The sequence below is a fragment of the Pan troglodytes genome, chromosome 13 (genome assembly GCF_028858775.2).
Source record: "Pan troglodytes isolate AG18354 chromosome 13, NHGRI_mPanTro3-v2.0_pri, whole genome shotgun sequence".
Lineage (NCBI taxonomy): Eukaryota > Metazoa > Chordata > Mammalia > Primates > Hominidae > Pan > Pan troglodytes.
In genome coordinates this window covers 50,069,625-50,092,662 of record NC_072411.2, presented here as the reverse complement: position 1 = coordinate 50,092,662, position 23,038 = coordinate 50,069,625, and the positions used below count along the sequence as shown (strand labels likewise).

General features: G+C 34.3%; 1 protein-coding gene across 17 annotated transcripts in view; it reads right to left on the bottom strand.

Moving 5' to 3' along the window:
• The window catches only part of MBD5 (methyl-CpG binding domain protein 5), a 498,386-nt gene that overhangs the window by 462,689 nt on the left and 12,659 nt on the right, over positions 1-23,038 (bottom strand). The window contains exon 2 of one of the 17 annotated variants that reach the window (XM_054679014.2): positions 2,252-2,310. The exons of the other annotated variants lie outside the window; for them this stretch is intronic. The gene's annotated coding sequence lies outside the window, so the exon portion shown is untranslated. The remainder of the gene's footprint in view (positions 1-2,251; positions 2,311-23,038) is intronic. 17 annotated transcript variants of the gene reach the window in all.

Below are 23,038 nucleotides of genomic sequence, written 5' to 3'. Positions count from 1 at the left end.
AAAACTAAACATTTTTAAACTAATCCAGAAAGTATGAAAAAGATAACATGACAAAGTCTGTTTTGGTTAAATTTAGGAAATCATATAAATATAATTCACTACATTAACAGATTAAAAGAAAAAACTATACAGTTATCATCTCAATAAACACATTCAATATAACTCAATATTTGTGTGTGATATAAACTTTTATACAAAAATTTGAGCTTTCTAAATATAATAAAAGGCATCCACAAGAAAAAAAGAGTAATAATTAAAGGTAACACCTGGAATGTATTCCTTTTATGATTGGCAACATTACAAGAAAATGCTCATTATCAGCACTGTAGATTCTAGCCCACAAAAAGCAAAAGAAGAAATAAAAGGCATAAGGTTTGGAAAAGAACAAACAAAAGCATTATTATTTGCTGAGAATGATCATCTCTTTTAAAAATACCCAAGAATCCACAAATATGTTATCAGATTTAAAAAGAATGTTTAGTAAGCTTTCTAAACAAATATATTTAAAAAATGTACAAAAGACAACTGCATTTCTTTATATAAGCAAGAGGTAGAAAATGAATTTTAAAGTACCAAGACTACACATAAGAAAGTTACAGGGAAGATTTCAAAACTTTGAGAGACATTAAAGTAGAGTAAAATATAAGGAGAGGTATTCCATGGTCTTGGACATAAAATTAAATTATAATAATTAGATCAATTCCAATCAAAATCCCCACAAGATTTCTTATAGAACATGCCAAACTGATTATGAAATTTCTAACAGAGTACTATGTGACATGTCTTACATTATCAACTACCAAGACTTATCTAAACTTACAGCAATTAAGGGAAGATTCAGAACTACTTCACCAATGCAACACAATAGTGAGTTCAGAAGCTGACCCATACACATATGGAAATACAATTATAAGACCAAGTAGACACTGAAAATCAATGGTAAAGAAAAACCTATTCAATAAACGGCCAAGCGCGGTGGCACACGACTGTAATCCCAGCACTTTGGAAGGCCGAGGCGGGCGGGTCATGAGGTCTGGAGATCGAGACCATCCTGGATAACACAGTGAAACCCCATCTCTACTAAAAATACAAAAAATTAGCCGAGCGTGGTGGCACGCGCATGTAGTCCCAGTTACTCAGAAGGCTGAGGCAGGAGAATCGCTTGAACCCGGGAGGCGGAGGTTGCAGGGAGCGATGGCACCACTGCACTCCTGCACTCCAGCCTGGAAGACAGAGCGAGACTCTGTCTCAAAATAAAAAAAGAAAAAAAAAAAGAAAAGAAAAACCTATTCAATAAGCAGTGAAGGGATTGTTAATCAAAGAAGGCAAAAATAATTAGATCCTTATCCCAAACCCTGAACGGAAATTTAATCAAGGTGCAGATGGGTATAAAGACCTAAATGTGAAAGATAAAGCTTTAAAACTTAAACAGACAAAAAAGAATTCTAGGAGACTTTCTTAAACACAATACACGCACACACACACACAAAAATAAGAAAATTTCTACTAAGTTAAAATTAACTATTTCTATTTATCAAAGACAACACAAATCACAAATTTGGAGAAGACATTAGCAACACACTTAAGAAGCAGATCAGTATCAGAACATAAAAAGAATCCCTATGAATCTAAAGTAGAATCATGAATGCATTATATACATATAAAAATATATTTATCTCATTAGCAATTGGGGAACTGTAAATTAAAATTATAACATGCCATTTCACATCCATCACCTGGCAAAATTTAAATCTAAAATGAGGGACACAAAAGCCAGGGACAGAGAAACAGCAAAACAATGGAAACTCTCATACTCTGATGGTGGGAATATAATATTGACACAATAATTTTGGAAAACGTAGTGAATTTATCCAATAAAGTTGAACATAAGCATACACTGTGATCTTGCAATTCCACCTAAACATACCCAAGGGTAGTGTTTCTCAAAGTATTCACTGTGAGCAAACTCTTGTTTTTCTTTCTTTCTAATCTTTTGCTAATTAATACTTACGTAAAATACAATGAAAATGAATTACTAAATTCTAAAATACTAAATTTCTAAAATGACTGTAAAAGTGATCATGTACTTGGATGTTGCAGCAACGTGAAGTTGCCATAAAATGTTCTAAAAAGTCTCAATATTTGTACTTATTTTGTTGCAGACCAGTGACAGCTTACGGATCACCACTGTGATTCATGGGACACATTTTAGAAAGTATTGTGCTAGAGCAGTGTTATCCAAAGAACTTACTGTGATAAAAGAAATGTTCTATATCTGCGTTGTCCTCTATGTCCACTGTCATATGTGGGCTGTTAAGCACAAATAAAAGAGATAAATAACTAACTTTTAAAATTTCATTTAAATCAAATAAAATTTAAATGTAAGTCGTGATGTATGGCTAGTGGCTACTGTTGTAGTAGTGTAGCCTCAGAGTAATTCTTGAACATATGCACCAAGAGAATTTATACATAATCAAAGAAGTTCATTGGATCACGCTGGGCACAGTGGCTCATGTCTGTAATCCCAGCACTTTGGGAGGCCATGGCAGGAGGATCGCCTTGAGCTTAGGAGTTTGAGACCAGCCTGAGCAACATAGGGAGGCCTTGTCTCTACAAAAACTAAAAATAAGCCAGGTGTAGTGGCGCCCAACTGTAGTCCCAGCTACTCAGCAGGCTGAGGTGGGAGAATCACTTGAGCCCAGGAGGTCGAGGTTGCAGTGAGCTGTGATTGTGCCACTGCACTCTGGCCAGGATGACAAAGCAAAACCCTGTCATAGAAAAAAAAAAAAAAGAAAAAAAGAAAGAAAGATAAAATGATACAAAGAAAAAAAGAAAGAGAAAAGAAAAAACTTCATTGGATCAGTATTCCTAACAGCAAATAAATAAACTTGAAATAACTCAAATACCCATCACTAGTAGGATGGATAAATAAATTATAATACATTTAAATAGAATGCTTCAAATCAATGAACATGAGCAAACTATAGGTACACACACCAACACCAACATATGTATGAATCTCAAATAATATAATACTGGGTGAAATAAGCCAGAGAATGCATACGGTGTAAGTTCCTTTGTATAAATTTTATAACCAGGCCAAACTAAATATACTGTTAAAGATAAATAGACTATATAACTATTTTTTAAAAAGCAAGAGATGATTAAACCCAAAATTCACATTAGTAGTTACCTCTGGGAGGAGTCAAGCAGATAGGATAAGAGAGCAACACAGAATAATAAAATGTTTATATTCTCATTATTATGGTATTACAGGTTCATAGATATTTATTTTATTATTAAGCTTCAAAATTTACCATGTCGTGTATTTTATTTTGTATTAAATATTAGGCAATAAAAAATTTTAAATGTAAATGCTAAAGTATTTTGTAAAAACAGTGGTACTGAGACACAGCTGTCATGAAAGAAAAGTGCATCATATAATGAAAAACGGGTCAATTCAATAAGAAGATATAACAGTTATCAACATATGTGCACCTAACAATACAGCCCCAAGATACATAAAGCAAAAACTCACAGAATTGCAGGAGAAATAGACAGTTCAACAATAACAGTTGGCATCTTCAACACTACACTTTTGATAATGAACATACAAATCTAAATAGAAGATGAGCAAGGAAAAAGAAGGCTTGAACAATCCTAGAAACTAATAGACATCTATAGGAGACTCCACCCCAGGTAGAATACACATTGTCTCTCTTTTTTTTTTTTTTTTTTTTTTTGAGACGAACTCTTGGGTCTGTCGCCCAGGTTGGAGTGCAGTAATGCGATATTGGCTCACTGCAACTTCTGCCTCCTGGACTCAAGTGACAGAATACACATTCTTCTAAAGTAAATACACAGCATTTTCCAGGATAAGTCACATGTTTATGGTATAGAAAACAAACACCGATATATTTTTTAAAGTTTGAAACCAAACAAAGTGGGTTTATCAGACTGTATGGAATGAAATGAGAATTTAATAGAAGGAAATTTGGAAAATTCATGAATATGTGGAAATTCAACAACATACTCCTAAATAATCAATAGGTCAAAGAACAAATCAGAAGGAAAGTTAGATATACTTTGAGATAAATTAAGACGAAAACATAACATATGAAAACTTATAGTATGCAGAAAAAGCAGTGCTAAGAGGGAAATTTATAGCTGTAAATGCCCACAATAAAAAAGATCTCAGCTGGGCATGGTGTCTCAGGCCTGTAACACCAGCACTTTGGGAGGCCAAGGCAGGTGGATCACCTGAGATCGAGAGTTCGAGACCAGCCTGACCAACACGGAGAAACCCCGTCTCTACTGAAAATACACAATTAGCTGGGTGTGGTGTCACATGCCTGTAATCCCAGCGACTCAGGAGGCTGAGGCAGGGGAATTGCTTGAACCTGGGAGGCAGAGGTTGCAGTGAGCCAAGATTGCACCATTGCACTCCAGCCTGGGCTACAAGAGTGAGACTCCATCTCAAAAAAAAAAAAAAAACAAAAAACTCAATAACAGTCTTATACCATAAGAAAATAAACATTACAACAGAGATAACAAAACTGAGGCTAGAACAAAAGAGAAAAATAAACCCACAAAAGCAAAAGTTTGTTCTTTAAAATAATCAACAAAATTTACAAACCTTTAGCTAGACTACCCAAGAAAAAAAAGAGAGAAGGGTAAAATTAGGAATGATAACAAGAATGTCACTACTGACCTTATAGAAATAAAAAGCCCAGGACTAGATGGCTTCACTGGCGAATTCTACCATTCAAGAAAAATTAATGTCAATCCTTATCAAGCTCTTTAAAAAAACAGAAGAGGAAAGAATACTCCTTAACTCATACTGTAAGACCAGCATATCTTGACACAAAAGCCAAAGAAATCCCAAGAAAACTATAGATCAATAGCTCTTATAAATATAAATTCAAGAATACTCAACAAAACACTATAAAATTTAATCTAGAAGAATTATTATATCATAATTAAGTGATTATATTAAACCATATGATCATCTCAACAAATGCAGAAAAAGCATATGACAAAATATAACATCCTTTCATGACAACACACACACACACACACACACACACACACTCAACAAACGGAACAGAAGGAAATTTCCTCAGCCTGACAGAACATCTGTGAAAACCTCAAAACTAACATAATGGTAAGACAGTAAAAGCTTTCCCCTAAGTAATCAGGAACAAGAAAAGGATGTCTGCTCACACCTCTTCTATTCAATATAGTACTAAGCATTCCAGCCAGGGAAACTGGGAGAAAAAAAAAAAAGAAAAACAGAAATGAAAAGACATCCAGATTAGAAATAAAACTATTTCTATTTGCAGATGACATAATCTTATGTATAAAAAAACCCGGAAGAATCCACTAAAATATTTTAGAGCTAATAAGGTCTGCAAAAATGCAGAATACAAAATTAATATGCAAAAAGCAGTTGTATTTCTAAAAACTAGCAATGAACAAACCAAAAATGAAATTAAGAAAACAATTCTGTTTACAATAGCATTAAATGGAATAAAATACTTAAGAATAAATTTAGCCAAGAAGTGTAAGACTTGTCCACTGAAAACTACAAAACACTGTTTAAAAAATTAAAGGAAATGTACAGAAATGAAAAGACATACTGTTCATGGATTGGAAGAGTTACTACTGTTAAGATGGCAATAATTCCCAAACTGATCCACAGACTCAATACAATCTCCTACTAAAATTTCAACAGTCTATTTTTCATTTTCAGAAAGGGACAAGCTGATTTTAAAATTCATATGAAAATATAAGGAACCCTGAATAGCTAAAACAATCTTAGAAAAATCAAGAAACAAAAAAACTATAGTAAGGAAACACACTTCTTGATTTCAAAACTTACTACACAAAGCTACAGTAATCAAAACAGTGTAGTATTGATATAAGGAGAGACGTACAGACCAACAGGATATTACTGAAAGCCTGAAATACACCCATATGTCTTTGATTAACAGATTTTTGACAGGAGTGCTAAGGCAATTCAATGGGGGGATATAGTCTCTTCAAGATATAATGTAAATTTTCATAACCTTGGAATAGGCAATAATCTATTAAATTAACACCAAAAGTTAAAGTAACAAAAGAAAAAAATAAATGAGACAAAATTTTTGTGGATCAAATGACATTATAGAGAGTGAAAAGACAGCACACAGAATGGGAGAAAATATTGCAATCATATATGATAAGGGTCTAGTATCCAAAATATATAAAGAACTCTTACAATTCAATAATAAAAAGATAATGAAAAGGCAAACACCAAAAAGTGGAAAAGGATTTGAATAATCATTTCTCTAAAATGGAAAAGGATTTGAATAAACATTTCTCTAAAGAAGGTATGCAAATGGCTAATAAGCACATGAAAACATTTGGAACATCGTTAGCCATCAGTAAAGGCAAATCAAAACCAAATGAGATAAAATTTCAACCTCACTTGATGGCTGTAACAAAAAAGACACAACAAGTGTTGGTAAGGAAGTTGAGAAACTGGAACCCTCGTATGCTAATGAAAATGGTGCAGCTACTTTGAAAAACAGTTTGGTAGTTCCTTGGATGTTAAACATAGAGTCACCATGAGACCCAGCAATTACATTCCTAGGAATGTGTTAAAATATATGTTAACACAAAAACTTGTACACAAATGTTTACAGCAGCATTATCCATAACCAAAAAGTGAAAGCAACCCAGATGTCCATCATCAAATACTGATGAATGGATAAACAAAATGTTGTAGATCCTCATATGAAAAATTACTTAGCCATAAAGGAGATTGAAGTACTGATGCACATTAGCATATGAATGAAACCTTATTCAAGTGAAAGAAGCCAGACACAAAAGGCCACATATTATATAAATTCATTTATATGAAATGTCCAGAATAAGCAAATCTATATAGTTAGAAAGTAGACTAGAAGTTGCCAGACGATATGGGAAGGAGGGAGGTACTTGGAAGTTACTGCTAACAGGTATAGGGTTTGTTTTCAGGGAGATAGAAATATTCTGGAATTAGATTTGGTGATGGCTCCACAAAAATGTGAATATGCTGAAAACCAAGGAATTGCATGCTCTAAAATGATTTAAATTGTAAATTTCATGCTATGTGGATTTTATCTCAATAAAAAATGAAAGCCACCCTTCTCCCCCACAGAAAGCAAGTACTACAGTACTAGGTATACAGTAATTACTCAACAAATTTCAGTTATTTTTCCTGTTTGCTTTCTTGTTCAAAAGATATTGCCATAGTCCTAACTAGCTAGAAATACAGCTGGAGTGCAAAACCACAGCATAACAATTATTCTATGGCTAGCTCCCACTGACAGATTTCCATAAATTTCTAGTGCTATCCAAATTCCTCCCTTGGTTCAAAGCAAAGTGAAGAATGGATGGTGCACGAAATCCACTTGCCACAAGATTTCTAGCTTCTAAAGAGCTAAGGTGATGTCCAATTTCTGGGTACAATCACTGGGCAGCTGAGAACCAGTGAATACACAGGTTGATGCCACTGTCTAGTCAAGCCACAGTCCAGTCAATCCATCACATGTTACCAGAAACTCCCAGCAACCACAGGAAAATGCTTCTTTTTTACCATTTCCCACAATGTGGTCAATATGACTCTTGCTGGCACCACTTCTCAGACACTAACATTACTAATGAAATTCTATTTCTTTGCTCCTCCTGCCTCACCCTTTGAGCACTGCAGTACTTTCTGGGAGTACACAAGAATTCATGTCAGAAGAGTGGACTAGACTATTCCAACATCCCAGGATGAGACAGGGCAATTTTTCACAGAGAGGCTTATCTCATACCCACCCTAGGAAATTTATTCACTTCTTTTCTCAAGGGAGCAAAGTAGTAACTTCAGGCCTTCTGGGGGACTTTTCAACCACAGAGTTTCCCCTGAGTACATTCAGTCCCCTGTTTTCTACTCCATTCTTTTCTCTTTTAGTGGTTATCATTTGTCTTTTACTGAACAAGTCATGTTACCTTGACCCTCCTTTTGAATATGTTCTTCCTCATTCCTGGAAAGCCTTACTCTTCTCTACTCTCCAACTCCAAAACAGCAAACTGCTCTTCATTCTTCAGGTCAGTGCTCCCTGAAGAAGACTTTGCTAATGTCCAAAAATAGATTTGGCGGCTTCTTTTCTCAGTTCTTATTTTCTCACAAAACTCTCCACTAAAGCATTTGCCAGGTTGTATTATTATTGTTGATTTTCAACATAGGTATGTGCATATCCTCACTAAACTATAAATTCTTCAAAGGCAGATGTTGTGTTTACTCATCTTCATAATTCCAGCACCTAATAAGTAGTAAGCATTTAAAAAACAATTTCTTAAATAAATGGGTGGGAAACCAAAAAAGGCCTATCAGGAGCCTTAATATATGTTAACGTTTCTCGAGTCCTACTGAGACGGACCAGGCATTGTGTCAACAACTTTGTATGCATTATCCCTCTGAATCTTCCAAAAAACCATGAGAAGGAGGTAGTTAGTAACCTTTTTTTGAACAGGTAAAATGATGCTTTACAGAGACAGAATGTTTCAGGATCTGAACTTAAATTAATCATCACCAAAGTTTATGCTCCTATCCACCTTAGACTTCAAAGGGAAAGAACAATGAATAAATTGATATAAGAGGATTGTTTCAAGACAGCATATTTAAGTTGGGAATTATCTATAGTATCTTACTAGAGGCTTCTTTGTGAGGCTTTCTAAAATAAACAACTCTATGTATGAGATCTCACAAACAATGGTTTCTCTAGTTTTGCTGCTTTTGTAACTCGTGTCTTTGCACATGCTGTTCTCTTAGTCTAGGAAACCCTTACCATCTTATGCGATTGTAGAATTCCAACTCATAACTTAAAATTTAGCTAAGGTATCACTTTGGACTTAGGGCCATTCTGCCAAAGGAGGTATTCTCATCCTAAGTGGTTGCTTGCTGTTCTTTACAATTACTTCATTAAATGAATACTCTAGATGACCTTATACATTTATTTACATGTCTTTCTCCCCTAGTCACTCTAAATTTCTTCAAAGGCAGAGTTCCTTTCTTATTCATCTTTGTACCCCTACTGCCTGTGTGGCACAAACACAAACATTTATCAAGGCACTTGGTAAAAATATTGGTTAACAATTTCTACATCTCCCAATTTGGCCTTCTCGTATATTCAGGTATTATCTGCTTAATTCTGGCCAAGCAGGATGTAAAAAACATCTAGAATTGCCATTGCCCATGATCCTTTTTAAAACTTCCTCTGTCTCCACGCAAAATGTACTCCATTTCTTTTGGTTGCAGAGCCCTTACTTCAATTCAGGTTTGTATGACCCTTAGTAAAGGTCATGGTCTCAGTTATGGCTTGAGCTAGATTTGAAGATGCAAAAGAAAACAAAGCAAGAACTTGATAATCTTGGTGACTGACACTAGAAGTAAAAAGACAACCATCTTATATGATCATAAAAGTTAAATGAGTGCATCATTAACTAAGAAGGGGAAAATTGAGGATGGCCAGGATGATTTGATAAGAAGTGACACCTGATTTGGGATTTGCAGTAAAACTATGTTGGGGGAGACGGTGGATAAGGCAAGAGGCACTGTACAAAAGACAGCATGTGAATAAAGCCAAGGAGACCTGAAGGAGCACAACATAATCTTGAAGAGGAAGTGGGTTGGTTAGCTGCGATGAAAGACATCATAAGGGGAAAAGTAATGGGAGATGAAGCTGGAGGTCTAAGTTGACATAAGATATAAAGATGAAGGGCTTATACTTCAGATTGAAAATAGGATTTTATATAAACCAATAAAAAGGAATAATCCACAAGGTTTTTAATTAGGGTAGTGACATAACCAGGTTTATGTTTGGTAACAACTCAGCAAAAGACAGAATATGGCCCAGAGTACAGAAAAGTAGAGGCAGATTAATTAGCTAAGGAGACTACTTACTACCATTCTCTAGTCAAGGAATGAACTAAACTAGCAGCAATGTGCATAACACAAAGATAGAACTGAGCGGATTTAGGAATTAGGAAGGAAAACAATTCTATACGATTTGGTGATAGGCTGACTATGGACGTAAAGAAGGGGTGGAAGAGGACTATGATATTTCTAACTTGGGGAATTGGGGTAGACAGGGACAGCACCATCCAAGAAAGTAAATACAAGCAAAAGAGGTTTGTGGGAGATGTTAATGAGTAATTACATAAATACTCAGTTTGAAAGACCTCAGGGACTTATACTGCTAACCACTCAGTCTACAACTTAATCATATGCTGAATTATTTTGATGTGTTTAAGTAGATTTCTCGACCAATCACAAAACTTCGAAAACCTTGTATTTTATTTCTTTCATAACATCACTAGTATATAAAAAGCCTTCATTAAGGTTGGGTGCAGTGGCTCATGCCTGTAATCCCAGCACTTAGGGAGGCCAAGGTGGGCGGATCACAAGGTCAAGAGATCGAAACCGTCCTGGCCAACATGGTGAAACCCCGTCTCTACTAAAAATACAAAAATTAGCTGGGTGTGATGGCACACGCCTGTAGTCCCAGCTACTCGAGGGGCTGAGGCAGGAGGATCGCTTGAACCTGGGAGGCGGAGGTTGTGGTGAGCCGAGATTGCACCACTGCACTCCAGCCTGGCAACACAGCGAGACTCTGTCTCAAAAAAAAAAAAAAAAAAAAAAAAGGCCCTTCATTAAGACAATACTAACAACAAGCCCTTGGTGAACTGTTTAACTTGTGTGAACCATGATTGTGTACATAAATTAGGAAACAATTTTATTATCCATTCTAGGATTAAGAGGGGAAGTTTTCAAAATTTCTAGATTGCTATATACAAATTCTAACATACTTAATAGCATAAAGACAATGGAGAAAGAAGAGAAATGACATTTCCTCTTTACATTTACTAGTAGATAACAGTCTATCTGCCTTTTATCTTGGAGCAATTAGTCTCCAGTACACTTGAGAAAGTGACCTAATCCAAGTTGCTTTTTATTTACCAGTTATAAGCACTATGGGGTCAGATATTAGTTCTGCCACATTCTGTATAACCTTGAGCAAGTTACTAAACTGAACCTTTAATTTAAATCTATAGAAAGGCATAAAAAGACCTACCTCACAGATAAGGATTAAATGCCATACATATAAGCATCTATATCTATGTCTGGCATATGATAAGCAACCAAATTAATATCTTTCTTTCCTTCATGTGTTCTTCGTAATTAGGAGACAAATCTATGTATATTTATAGGTTTCTAATATGAACACTTTAGAAGTTATATTTTAAAGTAATGTTCAAATTTAGCAATGCATAATGGTTAATAAGTACTGAAATTAAATCTCATTTAAAATTTACTAGTCGTGTAACCTTGGTTGAGTTCACCAAAATATGCTTTCTCATCTGTAAAACGGGAATACAAATTGTACTGAATCTGAAGGTGACTGTGTGGATATAAATGACATAATGCATGCACAGTATGTATTTACTATGTACCAGTTAGTATGCTTATCAAAAATAAGCTGCTATTATAACCATTATACTCCATTTTGTCAAATAGGAAAATATAATACACCTCTTATTACAGAGACATAATGATGTATTTGTGTGCATGTGTGCACGTGTGCGCCACTGAGGAATACATGAGGACAAAGTCAAAGGGAACCAAGAAATTGAATTCAACAGTTACCAAACAATATACCATAAAAATCAGTATCATCTTATAGTAAAACATAAATTTTTACTGAGGAAAATAAGAGGCAGCAGGGAAATCACCAACTAAATTTTAATCTTTGTAGAGTAATTACCAAAACTATTATCTTTACATAAATTTGGATGACCGCAGGAGACATGAAAAATTTTTATAAGGTATTTTCATGTAGTTTCTCAGAAATAAGGACTTTAGGAATAACAGATTTTACATAATATTTACTGAACTAATTTTAATTTGCTTTTAAGGAAGACACAGATAAACATTAACAGGCACTTTTATTATACAAATGAATAGTAATAACAATAGCATATATTTTTCCCACACAGAAAAGGTATTTCTGACTTACCCACTAATCATCTTATATTTATTTATTTCCTCTTAGCAACAAGTATCCTTCACTGAGTCATCTACATTATTTTACCTGGTCTCCCGTGACTCCCAACAACACATTTGATGAGAAAGTTGACTAAAATACATGGCATAATCCTTGTCTAGGAAACTTTTTCTTCTGTGTTTAAAAAAGTCACAGGAATACTAGACTTGTAACCTGGTTCTCAGTGTCATGGTATAAAAATGTTTCTGCTTAATACTAAATAGTTCAGCCCCATGGGCATACTCACTCATTAATCCAGATCCAATAATTGGAAATGAGATAATGGCATGTCCCTACTAGACTAAAGTTCAATTCTAAATTTATCTGTGAAGTAAACCAGCAAAAATAAATTAAGACTATAACAAGATTTGCAAGGAAATGTTTGGTCAAATTTTGCATATTATTTTCAAGCAGTTTTTAAATTATCTTAAAAGCAATGATTTACATAACACCACTTAATATATGCATTACAAATAAGCTTTATTCAGATATAGAGATGACTCTTCTTGGAGACAGTTCATATCACTACATACATCTGAAGTTAAACTGCATATATTTTTAATTTAATTCTGTAAGTCATGCTTCCCCAAAATTTACACTGGATCCGACCTCAATTATTCTGAGTTAGCAGTATTTTCAAGTAGCTATAATTGAAAATCCCAGTCTGATGTATTAAACACTTAAATAACTGCAGATACATTTTTAGAGCAAATAAATATGTTTTACAAAAGACTGGAAATAAGTTAAATTTACTTATTTTGCAAATCATAGGTACTGAAAGACCCAGGATCTAAAATATGTATTTCTAATGACTTATTTCCTTCAACTAAAATGATCAACCCAGCACAAATATCTTTCTTTACAATCCTGATTTTGTAGATGGGTAAGAAATTGGTACGCAACATATGGTGAGTCAAGTATCACTGAACAGGGAATAAGAAAACCTGCTTCTAGGCCAAAGGCAGAACTGGTGTAATCCATAAAGCTCTAGAGCAGTGATTCTCAAACTTTAGTGATGGAAAGAGAACCATCAGGCAATCCTTGTTAACATCTAGATTCCTGAGCCCAAGTAACTAGAAAGTCTATTTATTTATTTATTTATTTATTTATTTATTTATTTATTTGAGAAGGAGTCTTGCTCTGTCGCCCAGACAGGAGTGCAGTGGCACGATCTTGGCTCACTGCAACCTCCACCTCCTGGGTTCAGGCGATTCTCCTGCCTCAGCCTCAGGAGTAGCTGGGATTACAGGTGCCCGTTACCATGCCCGGCTAATTTATTTATTTATTTTTATTTTTATTTTTTTTTTGTATTTTTAGTAGAGAGAGGGTTTCACTGTGTTAGCCAGGATGGTCTCAATCTCCTGACCTCGTGATCCACCTGCCTTGGCCTCCCAAAGTGCTGGGATTACAGGTGTGAGCCGCAGCGCCAGGCCTAGAAATTCTAATACAATAAGATTAGGGTGGAGTCCAATAGTCTGCAATTTTAATATGCAACTCAGGTGATTCCGATACAGGTGGTCTAGGAGTTCATTCGTTTTCAGAGCACTCACAAACCCCCTGAAATACATAAACAAGCCCATACAAAATTTTTTATACAAGACATCCTACCTCCCAAATCTAATGATTTCATCAGATTTTCAAAGGGAGCTAAGACCTAAAAAAGGGTAAAGGCTACATTGCCTCAGGAAGCCCTAAATCCCAGGTAAAAATAAACCTGACTAGCTACCAGATCGATCCCTTTATTTGTAAAATTTCTTTCAGCAACACTGGTTAGGTCCTTTTTCCCCTTTTTCAGATGTACAGGTAGTAACTCTGCAGTCTTTATACAATTACCAAATGTGAGTAAGGAAACTATTAATATCATAATTTTCTTTGTAAGAGTTTTGAGGTTTGCAATTTTTCTTATTTACCTTATTTGTAGTTTTTTTGGTCCTCCTCATCTTCCTAAATTTGTAGTTTTATTTTACTCTTCATTTAATGTAGATTATAGAGGAACTATAAAGCTGTGTTTTAGAATAACGTACTGAGGCTCGATATGGTCAATTTTAAAAACTGTTCTTATTTTTGAAAGCTGGTCTAAATATCTTTATGTATCCAAGGCCATTAAAAAAAAAAAAAAGGTTCTTTGGCCTCTTGTTTTCAGTTCCCTATAGCTTACTCATAGCTGTGAGAAATTTTTTTCTGTAAGTCATAAATACCTTTTCTTCCTCATAGAGGCATATGCTTCTCATCAGTCATAAAAAGGAGGATGCAACTTTAAAATGTTATATAGGCACTAAAAATAAACGGTAGCAAAAATTGCCAAGAAAGGACAGAGATGTATCATCACTGAACTCTTAGTGTTAAGAGTGCCTTGATCACCACTATTTATATCCACATAGATTCTTATAAAAGAGAAATTCCACATCTCTTGAAAGCAAGAGTATTATATGCTAATGATGTATCTGCAACGAAAGTGCTCAGCAGAGGTTTGGTAGGTTATAAGTACTTTTGCACATATATTTTTAGGTTTTCTTCACAATTAAAAGTAAATAGTAAACAACGAAGTAGAAGACAGTCCCCTTTAGGTGGCCAGAGCTTTTCTCTCCTTATCACTCTCTCTCAGATTAAAATATAGGAAAGGATAAAGATGGCTTTAACTTGTTAAAAGACCATACAATGCTCTGAGAAGATTTCTGTGTATATTTCCATGTTAAGACTTTCTTATTTGTTTAAGAAGAAAGTTTGTTCCCCTTAAAAAATTTCAAGTACAAGCAAGTAGGTATTAAAGGACTTTTACATTTTTGGAGAGAGGAAAGATGGGTGGAAAGCAGAAGAAAGGCAGTGAAGACCAAGGCAGAACCTTCTTTTGCCCCAGTAATCAATCTCTGCATCATCTTACTTGCTTTAGAATAACGAGTGTTTGTGTGTATGATGTACATGAGTATGCGTAAGTGTGTAACGTGTGTACAGGTACAAGAGTGAAAGCTGTTAAACTAGATGGCCTGTTGTAAACTGGTTCTCATCTTTCTCCTGAGAAAGATCATCCATGATGGCCTGATGGTGGTTCTTCTCCAAATCCATTTCAAGGTACTTCAGAACAAGAGTGTCTATACAATCTGCTACTTTTAAGTATTACTTTCCTGAACTTCTAACCCTTCCTCAATTTCACCTAACCAGTCAGAAGTCCCCTCTCCTAATTCTTTCCTGACCTGAGCCAGGGTGGGGTGCTTTCATGTCTCTCCATAGTTTCAGTAATTGAAGCTGAGGATCCAGAAGTCACCTTCACAGAAATTCCTCATCACACCCTCCTGTTACTCCCAAAACAAGTCATAGAGTCCAGATTCTGTAGTGTCGTCAGCCCTCCAACTCCCCGTGAACTGGTGTTTAACGATCCTTCAAGAGCAAGGTAAGAAAATGTTAACACAGGGGATCATAGCCCTAGCACAGTAATTCTCGATACTGGCTGGACTTCAATAAATAAGCTGGGCATGGTGGCATGAGCCTGTAGTCCCAGGAGGCTGAGGTTAGAGGATCACTTAAGCCCGGAGGTTGAGGCTATAGTGACCCATGATTGCTCCGCTGCACTCCAGCCTGGGTGACAGAGCTAGATCTTGACTCAAAAACAAACAAACAAACAAAACTCCACAAAAGCATATCACTGGTAGATAACATCTACCAGTGCTTTTGTGGCTTATTTTGTAAAGCCATCACGTGAGGGGCTTTAAAAAATACCAGGGCCTCCACCCTCAAAGATTTTGATTTAAAATTTAGGGCCTGGTCCTACATGATTTTAATGTGCACCCACAGGGTCAAGAATAGTTATTCCAGACCTAGGAGAAAAACGCACGCAAAAACAAAAACTACTGCCATAATATGTTTAACTGTTAAGGATGGGGCCAAAAATAAATTAATGGATACACATATATGATAAAGATTAAATTGTGTTTGTTATCAAAATTGGGAGTTTGAATAAATATAACAGAAATAATGTTGGCTATATTTTTCAAAAAGCTATCATTGTCACTTACAGCAATTATTTATTTTGCCTTATTATGAATTAATAATGATATAAATACCCATATATACATCAAAGTAACTTAGTTTTATTTAATTAGATCACAGAGAGATAGAATTAAAGAATCAAAAGGCTGGATAATCTATTCTGTCCATATAGTATACACACTCAGATTTAATGAACATGACATTATTTATAATTTTAAAGAAGATATTATCTACCAGTAGGGTGCTTTTGCAGGGATTTTTTTATGAAAGGCTGGAGTGCAGTCACACAATCATGGCTCACTGCAGTCTTGACCTCTTGGCCCAAGGGGTCTTCCCACCTCTTCCTTCTGGGACTACAGGCTCGTGCCACCATGTCTAGCTTATTTGTTATTTATTTAGTTATTACTTTTTAACTTTTATTTTAGGTTCAGGGGTACATGTGCAGGTTTGTCAGATAGGTAAACTGCATGTCACAGGAGTTTGGTGCACAGATTATTTTGTCCCCCAAGAAATAAGCATAGTACCCAATACATAGTTTTTTGATCCTCTCCCTCCTCCCGCCCTTAATTTTTAAATTTTTTGTAGAGATGGGGTCTCACTATCTTGCCCAGGCTGAATGGAGTAGGGTGCTTTGAATCAAACTAGACAATAGCCTAGTATTACAAACCACAGCATTCCCTTTTACAAAATAAGAAGCAGGAATATGTGCCCAAAGTCACTTTTTCTCAAACTAAGTAACAGGTATTTTGAAACATAACTGACTGGCCAGTACCCTTGTGGTTAACTGACACTCACCAGATAATGTCATTTTAACATAACTCCTTAAAACACAGCAACTCCTTATAAAATATAACTCCTATTCCACATAGTATTTTCATATAGACTCTATAATCTTGAAGATAATGAAATTAAAGAATACACAGTAGTAACCCACTTAATAAAATGAATATATTCAAGTAGATGAAAATGCAATTTCTATAGCAGAGCAATTTTTCATTAGTTTATACTTAAAATTTCAGAAATGATTTACCCTCATTTCTGCTTACTATTCAAGCAACAGTGATTTCCAACATTTTAAGCCTCGAGTTTTCTTGTGTCTCTTTTAGCCCAGGGTAGGAAGTGACTTTACAAACACTTAAGTACATCAGAAGAGCTTTCTATTTAAAGCAATTCTTCAGTGAAATCTTCTCACCATTTACTTTACGAACTTTGCATATTCGGTTTTTTAAGTATTAAATTTCTTAAAATTTGGCACATTAGTAAAGTAAAAATAGTATGTGTCCCTAGAAGACAAAACAACAAATACACACCAGAAAAATAATAAGGTTTAAAACATACAGGAGACATTGTACCCTCCACTATAAAGAATGCAAAAATATGATATGGGATACCTAAAGAAAAAGATTTTTCTTATAAATTAAAATATGCTCACATCACCATATTATATTTTGAAGAAAGATTATCTCTATTTTTGAGATGACAGATCTAAGGTTGTAAAGCAGAATACTTGTTTTCAGCTCTCAGCTATTATTTTTGTCTGTAGTCTGCTGCACTATCTTTCTCCTTTGCCATATGCATTGTAGGTGGGATGTTTCCTGTTGTTACTATGTCTAGCTTTGCAGACTCAGTTTTCAAACAGTTTATTTACTTCTCAAAGTGTGATCCTATAATTGTGCTTTGCTGTCCCCAAGTCAAAGTAAGTATTAGGATGTGTACTCAGTTTTTCTATTTAATATATATTTTTGAAACAAAAATCAAACCCTTCGTTAACCTGGTATAATTTAAACAGTAACATCAAAAACCAAATTAAAAAAATACAATGGACAGTAAGATAAAATCACCTAACTTCCTTACAAATCTTTATCCGTTAGTTTAGTCAAAACCTTAAATGTGATTGATGGGATACGCTTTCTAACTTATTATAAACTCTTTTATTATCAGATACAGTGAAGATTAATTCACAGTAAGAAGATTTCAAACTGGTGTTACATCAAAACCATCCCAGGAAAAAAAAATGTGTCCTTAATTTCCCCAATCCTCAAGTTTTCTTTTTCTTTTTTTTTTGTCAGCAATGATAAGACTGTACTTATTAAATTCAAGGTAATTAAAGAAAACAACCTTCTTTACTGAGAAAAAAGAAAAAAGATATAACCCTGAAAAGTTTTTGTAGAGATGAGATTTAGGAACCATAGTACCAACATAGTTTGCTTCCAGGGACATAAGACTCCTGTTTAGAAATTTTGTAGATGTATGGAACTTAGCAAAGTCCTGAAAGATTTAGTAAATGCTAAAAGAAACTGAAAAGAAATGTATAAAACAAGCATAAAAAAAGTTTTAAAAATGTGATTCCTCCTGTTATATAGACTACACTGAAATCCAGTGTCTGGTTGAACTTTCTAGGCATCCTGCCTGACTTTCTTCTCTTTCACATTCCTGCTTTATTTCTTATGGCAGATATTAATACACTAGGAGGCAGGGGACCGAGGTACCAGATATACCAGTTGTTATATAACCTTGGATAAGAGACCTTTTCTGGGTCTCTTTTTCCTGATCCAAAACATTGAGAGAATGAAAAATTAATGCTTTTATTATTATCACCTAGAAATGTTTGCTTTACAACTCAACTTGTATCTGCATTCTCTAAATAGCTGAAAAGAACTGTTTGTTCTTTTGTAATGTATATCACTCATAAATATTTCCTTAGTATTGGTCTTCAGTGGAAAGACTATAAGCTCCATAGTCCTTGCCTGTCTTATTCATAGGTGAATAACTGGCATACAGTAAATACTTAATATTTTTAGAATGAGTAACTGAATTAATGAACATTTATGCTTCTCTACATCACTATGAAAAACCTGAGCTTGCTTCTCAAGTCCTGGGACTTTCTGTAAATGCATTTTTCCTAACTGCATTTATAATGCGAATACACTGCACATTCTGTTTTTTCTCTTTGAGAAAAATTTCTGCTTATGAAAATATTACTATTCTCTTGAATCAGGATTTGATGTCTCTTAGCAGCTGATGTTAACCTTAATAGTTTAAGATGTCTCTAACTGTCTCATTTAAAGATAATAATATTTTTCACAAGGCATAACTTTAAAAAAGCATATGTAAATATAACTTGATATTTTTTAGCAGAAATTTAAAGTGGTTTAATTACATCAGGATTTACAAAATAATATGAGTTTTCAAACTGGGTTACTGGGTGATTAGGTTTCCTGATTCTATGCAGAATGAATATAAGAAAATACCAAAAAAGATTTTAGAACATTTTGTAGAACTTGTTTATAACATTTAAGCATTATTTCATATGAAAAATACCAGGGATGTTGTGTACCAGAATCCAGTCAATACTTGGTTATTTGAAACAAACAAATTATCTTTGTTTAGTTTTCTACAATAAAAGTGGCCTTTATGTAAAAATCTCCATTAAGTGTTTGCAATTTTTAGAGTAGTATACTAAATGTTAAGTTTGGTTATTTTGGAAGAGAAAATTCATTCTGCCTTTACATAAAAACCCTACGTCTTAAGCAATTATGAGCATAAATTATAAATTTGAAATTACTTTTTGTTATCTATGCAACCATTTATAATTATCTCTTTAAAAATGCTTCTGAGTGTTTTGATTGCCAATATTTATTATTTTCTGGGTCCCCCAACCAAACTGTTCATCAGTTTCTTAAACTTATGAGTTACACACTCTGTAATAGTTTAAATAAGAAAAAATAAAAACCTATTTAAAATGTTCTTTAATATGAAAATTAAAACATAGATACTGTTCATCTTATAAATCTAGTGCTGTTCAAAACCTCATTGCTCACTAATTTATTCCCTGAAACTTGGAATCACTTAATAGAAATGAAATATTAAGAATGACAGTTAAGTTTCTAGGATGGCTCACAGGAGCACTGAGCCCATATATAGTACTAGAGTACTGACTATGAGAAATAGGAGTTTTTGACCTAGTTCATCAAAGATGGAGAAAAAGCCAGTTGATGGCTAAAAAAGATATTCAGCCCTTAAATGTCCTAAGGGATGGCTAGCCCAATACTTAACTTTAATTGTCTACACCCATTTAAATCAAACTTTTCAAGTAATCTTTGAGTGAACCAACCTTAAGTAAGAGGATATATCCAAAGCAGACACAAGCTAATACAATTTTTAAACAACAGAAGAACATATCTTTACATTTACTTTGCCAACTAATGGTTTTGTTGTTTGAATTCTCAATGAGGAGAATGCCAACTAATAGTTTTGTTGTTTGAATTCTCAATAAGGAGAACAGATAGCTTGGCTCAACACATTGGCACATGGAATATGTTGGGTTCTAATTTTAGTCTTTCCACTGACTTTCTTATTGCTATACTTTAAAAGGTCCTAAACACTCTGTATGTCTGTTTCTTTATGAGAAACAACAAAGATATTTTTCCCACTATCTCCCTCAACAAGAAGTAAAACAATAATGTAAAGAATCTGGCAAATGTAAAAAGACACATAAAAGTGTCATTTGAAAAGTCTGGTATACATTTCAAAGAACTATAAATAGAATTTGTTTTATTGTACCAAATGAAATATTACCAAGTTAAAGATTTACCATAATATACTAGTCACTATTTTCTATAGTACAACTAATATGAAGACAACACATATAATCACTATAACAGTTAATACTTTTGTGTCACTTAGCATGTACCAGGCATTTTTAAAGCATTGTATATATCTAAAGCATTGATTATATCTAAACTCACTAAATAACCCTGAGGTGGACACAACTGACTAGGCCCATTTTACTAATGAAGAGACTGAGGCACAGAATATCCCATAGCTAGTTAAGTGGTGGAGCAGGGATTTGAATCCAGACAGTCTGGCTCTAGGGTCCGTGCTCTTAACGTTTTTGCAATATTGCCTACCTAATGTGAGGAAACAAAGACAAGGAAAGAAAATATATTTACATATTTTTTCACTTAATAACAATCACCAAAACCAATGCTGTAAGTTATGAGAATATTTACATTAACCAACTTGGGGAGCATTTATTCAAATTTCTCCACCATCTGAGTTTCATGTTTACAGATGTCCAATTTGTGGGTCTTACTGTGTTGGCAAAGTGCAGAACAGCACAAAAATGAAGTATATCAGTCCTCAGAAAAATGTAGGAGTTCAAGAAAGCTTTAAAATAGCTTTAAGATTAACAGATAATTTTATTTCTAAAAAAAGAAAAAATTCTTAACGCATAACATACAGATTATAGAACAGTTATTAATAGTAATATAATTTCATTTTCCTTCTCGCCTTCTACTATTACTAATAGTGCACCCTGCTTATTCCACGAAGACTTGCACATATCTTCCCTCTCTTACAATTAATTCATCTTTGTGATATTTTGTTCTTAATAAAGGTAACAATCCATTTTTTCATTTTTTTCATCTACTATGGTAGTAGATGCTATTAGTAATAGGAGAGAAGGAAAATGAAAAAATTTAGTGAATGTCCACAACATTCTAGGACTTCATACTCTATCATTCATAGTCATGACAACTCTGAGATATGCATTACCGTACTAATTTTACTGATAAACTAAAGTTCAGAACTTTAACAGCTCGTTAAAGGTTCTATATTGTAGTATTCAGTCTATGGAGCCAATGTTCAAACCCAGGAATGTCTCTGAAAGCTCTACAGGTTGTCGCCTATTAATAAAAAGGGTATAATGTTTATCATTGGTCATCTGTGAGTAATAGTAATTAGAAGAGTGTAAAAACATATTGATAAGCTCAGCACTTAACTTTAAAAATAATTTTCATGACCTTTCTTTCTCAAAGCCGCTAAGGATGCAACAAAAGAAAATGATGTTTGTCTCACTTTTGTATTCTTCACGTTAAATTTTTGGGTAGGTGTTTATAAGCAGTGAAATATGAAGAAACACTTCATTAAGTATGTTCCTCAGAATGTTTGTTTGTTATAATGATGAAATAAGATAATGTCTACAAGACGTTTAGCACAATGAGTGGCGCAAAGTACTCAATAAATGTTAGTGACCATTATTAGAAGTTCAGAAGAATTACATATTAAGACCCCTTGAAAAAATATTGCAGTAAAAATGTTTATCCAGCATTCGTTAATCATAATCATGGTTTTTAAACCTTATTTGATGAAGCAGCCTTTTGGGTTTTTTCAGATGCGAGGATAATCATACCTATTAAGTTATCACAGAACTAGAGGACCTTGGAATACACTTTGCTAAACAACAGTAGAAAGCTGTAAAATAGAAGAAACGTATCAATCCCTGAAAAATGCACAAGTGAAACTTCATTTCTATTTAAGAGGTACACTGACCTCTTAGAATTATTAGATAAATTTAGTAAACTGTCTTTTCAAACATTCTTTTGTTTAGTGACAGGGTCTTACTGTGTCACCCAGGCTGGAGTACAGTGGCATCATCACGGCTCCCTGCAGCCTTGACCTCGCAGGCTTAAGTGATCCTCCTACCTCAGCCTCCAAAGGACCTGGGACTACAGGCACTTGCCCCCATGCCTGGCTAATTTTTGCATTTTTTGCAGAAATGAGGTTTCAGCATGGTGCCCAGGCTGTCAAACATTCTAATAAGCTTTCCAAACACTGTTGGTCTATTAATTAAAAGTAGCCTGCTAGATATTGCATGGAAAATGAATCAATGCTGGTATTGTCTCAATTGGAATGTTTTAAAAATAAGTAAACAAATAAATAAGCTCTAAATTCTATAGTTCTTATTTTTAGATGCCAATCTGCTGTAAAAGCATGGTCTGCTGTACCTGAGAATGCGAGAAAATTAAGTTCAAGATCACCTGATGAAGTACCTTCATCAATTTTCAACTTCAAGCATTGGCAGAATTCATCAAATGTTATGTGGTACGCTGTTTATTTAATGAAGACTTGTACATATCTTCCTTGTCTCTTACAATTTA